Here is a 4,761-nt window from a genome sequence, read left to right on the forward strand (position 1 = left end):
TCCTTCTTTGAAGGTGGAGAAACCTCTTACACTCGTTGAATGCTCAAAAAGTTGTTAGGAAATAAATACAAGAGTTATTGCCTATTTCCTAGGTTCAGGAGTCTTTTTATAGCCCCTGAAAAAAGTTAGCCGTAGGTTGAAGGCACCTCCAAAGAGGTCCAAGGTGCCCTCCATCGGATAGAGTTTATCCGCCGAGGATAAAACTTTATCCTCGGCTAATGGCTAGCGAAGGCGCGTTCAAAGGTTGGAATGTGCTTTCGTATTGTTCATCGAAGGCGCCTTTCAGCCTTGGAAAGCGCCTTGCACAGGGCAACTCAACTCAAAGTTAATCTCTTCGCATAGGTGATTCTCCGGCTAACCAGAGTTGAGCTCACCCGAACTTAACTCTGACCTTCTCCTTGAGTAGGCTTCCTTCCCGACTTCTCATCCCTCAAACACCGCACACGTCCTTCTCGCCCATCGGTATACTCTTCCGCAGCATTTTGACCCTCGGATGCACCAAGCCCATTGACTCCTTTCCGGTGCCATCCTTATCGCTAGCTGCATCTTCCGCTCGACTTCTTGTGTTTCTAAGCTCCTGCACGCTTAGACACAAGAATCAAATACAACATGACCTAACTGAATTTGGCTGACCATATCAAAACTACCTTGGGGTACTTACAATATTCCCTTTTGATGTGTATCAACCCAAGTTCAAGTTAGAGCTAAAAATGCATAACATGACTAAAGTAGACTAAAAAAATTACTTGCAAAAAAAAATTAAATCAAAAAAAATTCCTACTCCCCATAACTTGCACATATTTCCCTCCCTTTGATCACATAAAAAAATAGGGGAAAAAATATAATAAATAGTTAAACAAATTTGAAAAAATTTCTAGGGGTACATTACAAACATTACTAGTAGGCTAATATTTTTCAGAAGTGATTTTCAAATATATTATATTTTTATTAATTAATCTTTGATTTGACAAAAATAATTAAAAAAAATAGTTTTGGTTTCAAAAAAATTTTGTAACTTTTTGTCAAACTTGAGTAGAGTAAGTTAGACAGGTAGAAAATTTTTTTTACAGAAAAGTATTATTTAGTCTAACAGAAATATTTTTTAAAAAATAAATCTAATTTTCAACAATAAATATTTTTTTTAAAAAATATTTTTTTCTTCTAAAAATTTTGCAAAATTTTTCTTAGATATGACAAACAGATTTTCTAACACTAGAAAAATAAAAATTATAAATTGCTGTTTTTCTAAATTTTTAATATTAAAAATTAATTTTTCAAAACAAAATTCATAATGAATCAGATAAAATTTGAAAATATCAAAAATTTTGTTATGATAGAAGAGACATCATTTTTATCCTAGAAAAATAAAAGATTTCAAAGATAAGTCTGAAAATTATTTTTAATTTTTAAAAAACTGTTTTCATTAATAAATTCATAGAAAATAACTTAACAGTCAAAATTTTTTAAAATTATTTAGTTTGATAGAGAATATTATATTTTATCATAGAAAAATAACTTTTCAAAAAATGTCTGCGGAGTAATTTTAAATTTTAAAATATGATTTTCGTTGATAATTTTTATAGAAAATGACTCAACTTAAAATCTAAAAAAAAAAAATCCTTAACAGAAATACTTCTTTTCTATAAGTGTAAAAATTTTTAGTAAGAAATTCAAACCAAAAAATTACAAAAGAAATTTCTAATTAAATTAATTTCTACCCTAATAAAAACTTTGGGAATTTTTAATCTATAAAAGATTTTGGAACCCAATATAGGTTCTTACCTACTGGATTTATTAAAAATTTTGGAGGTACATAATTTCTAGGATTTTCTTAATTTGTCCTTGGTGTTTTTTAATGTACTAGTTAATTATACTATTAATTTTAGTTTTGATTTTTGAAAGATATTCGAATTTAAGCATGCATAGTCATTTTCTAATTTTTCTATTTGTGCTTTCAATTTTTTATTTTCTATTTTTAGATTATCAGACATATCTAAGGGGCATGAATTTGTTAAGTTTAATTTTAGCGTAGCATTATCTCTTTCTAATTGTACTATATTCTTAGATAGCATTTTGATAAATTCAAAAGATTGCTTGGGAGATAGTGCATTTATCTCACTTACCTCATGTTCTGATGCTCTCCCTTTGTCACTGCTTTCTTCATAGGATCCTCCCCCTTCGTTGATCTCATATTTGAGGAACTTTTAACGTCCCTCTGGTGGTCTGCCATCAGGGCTAGTCCAGCGTAGGCCTCGATCTTGGACTCAGAGGAGGATGATTCATCCCATATTGCCTTCAGATTCTTGTGCTTCGATCTTGTTGGTCTTTTGCCCTTGTCCTTCTCCTTTTTCTTTAGTTCAAGGCAATCATCTTGATGTGCCATTCTCCTTGGCAGTTATAGCATCATACCTTCCTTTTGCTCTGAAAGTGTTTTTTTTCACTTGTGACTTATTAAATTTATTAGATTTAATAAACTTACTAAATTTTCTTACCAATAATATTGTTTCGTCATCGTCGATTGATGCTTCAAAGTCTGGATCGTCTGTCCTTGCCTTTAGAGAAATTGTTTGACTTGGCGCATTTGATTTTGCACATCTAGATTCATGAAGTTCTAAAGTGAAAAATAAGCTTTCTAATGTACTTACCTCTAAATCTTTAGAAATATAATAGGAGTCGACAATTGAGGATCATTCGAGTGCCCTTGGAAAAGTATTTAATGCGTACTTTAGGGAATCTCAATTTGTTACCTTTTCTCCGAGATTCGTGAGTCCGGTGATCAGCTCCTTTAGTTTAGCGTGCAGTTGCACTACTAATTCTCCTTCTTTTAGCTGGAGGTAAGTCAGTTGGTTCTAGAGAAGATCCCGTCTAGCGAGCTTTACTTCAGACGTTCCTTCGTGTAGCTCCAGGAATTTTTCCCAAAGTTTCTTTGTTGATACGTAGGCGCCAATCCTGCTGATTTCTTCATATGGCAGTATGCTTAGTAGGTAGAATTTGACTCGTCCATTCGCCACAAAGTTCACTTGTTGTTTCTTTGTCCAAAGGTACTTTTCTTTTTGTTCATCTTTTTGATCTTTTGGAGCTTCAAAATCATATTTAATTATTAATAAAACTTCAAAGTCAATTTTAAAAAATACCTCCATGCATGTTTTCCATAGCACAAATTCTCTCTCGAACTTCGGGGGGTAAATGCTCGGTCTGGCCATCGTCTCGGTGTTTTAGTTGACGGTTAGTCCTTTTGAGACGCGTTGACTCTGATACCACTTGTTGGTGCATGTAGGCTGGCAAGAGAGGAGATGAATTTGTTGGATCGATGAGTTTCGCTAGAGGGGGGGGGGTGAATAGCGATAAAAAAATCGAGCGAGTAAGCACGCAGCAGAATAAGAAAAAGTGAAAAGAGAGAGCAACGCTAACACAAGTATCTTTTACTTGGTTCGGAGCCTTCGGCGACTCTTACTTTAATGCCCGCACTCGTCGAGTGCTTTCGTTGGGCAACCTACTATCAATTTGGAATATTGATTACAAATTGAGTTACAGGAATGCTAATAAAAAAAATAATACCGACAATGTAAATAAGAAAACGGAAAAGTACTCTGTCGGTCGTGGAGTCGCAGGAGTACAGGAGAGCAGATCGTTCGTTGTTGTGTGGTGACTCCAGTCTTTACCCTCCTTATATAGGAGGTTTGGGACGCCTAGATCCCTTTGGGAGCCCTGAATATGACGTAGCCGAGCCAACCAGGGATCTCCACGTGGCGAGGCGACGTTGTGGATAAAAATTACCTCCGGGCGCCCAGATCGCTTCCAGGCGCCCGGACCCTTATTTTCCAGCATTCTCTTTTCTGTAAGAAAACGTTAGTCTGAGGCAATGTAAATTATATTTTCTGCAACACGGAGTGTTAGCACAGTTTACAATAAAATAGGATAGTAATTGGATTCCGTCTCCTCGAGACTGGAATCTAGTCATGATCTCGACTTAGATATCCGAAATGGATCTAAATCGGATCGACACCTAATGTTCCCTTCCCGGGAACGCGTGCTCACAGTCACTCCCCTCTAGTGACTTACCTTTACTTATCTGCCAGACGTCCGGTCAGCCCTTCGACCCATCTGGGCTTCATGCCAGCTATCCGGTCAGCCCGTCGACCTAGCTGGACTTTGTGTCAAACATCCGGTCAACCCATCGACCCGTTTGGACTTCGTGCTAGCTATCCGGTCAGCCCGTCGACCTAACTAAGCTTCGTGCCAGACATCAAGTCAGCCCGTCGACTTGTTTGTGCTTCTCCTGCACACTCGTTCAGAGTGTTAAATAACAATAAAATTAACTTAATATATTTTGTTATTCATCAAAACTTGAGTTAGACCGTTAGTGCTAACTGCACCAACAATCTCCACCTTTTTGATACAATGACAACCTGGTTAAGTTAGTGAAAAAATATGCAAAAAAAAAACAATCATTTATAAGGTTGTTTAAAAAGGTTGTTAAGTTAGTTTTGTTTTAAATTTTGTTGTTTAACTAACTTAAACCACCTAACCCTCTCCCTTTGGAATTCATCAAAAAATCATCATAGAAAAAATTGCAAGGAAATCTAGAACTGTAAGTCAGATTATCTTGGGGAGTTTAACATAGAAAGATAACTTGTCACGCCCCAGAGGAGTCCCTGCCAGACAAAAATCCGATAACATCTCCCCTGTACGAGTAACAATCTGAAGCATTACTACATACAAAATATACACAGCCACATACGACTAGAATATATACACAAT

Source organism: Zingiber officinale, chromosome 11A, assembly GCF_018446385.1.
Source record: "Zingiber officinale cultivar Zhangliang chromosome 11A, Zo_v1.1, whole genome shotgun sequence".
Classification (NCBI taxonomy): domain Eukaryota; kingdom Viridiplantae; phylum Streptophyta; class Magnoliopsida; order Zingiberales; family Zingiberaceae; genus Zingiber; species Zingiber officinale.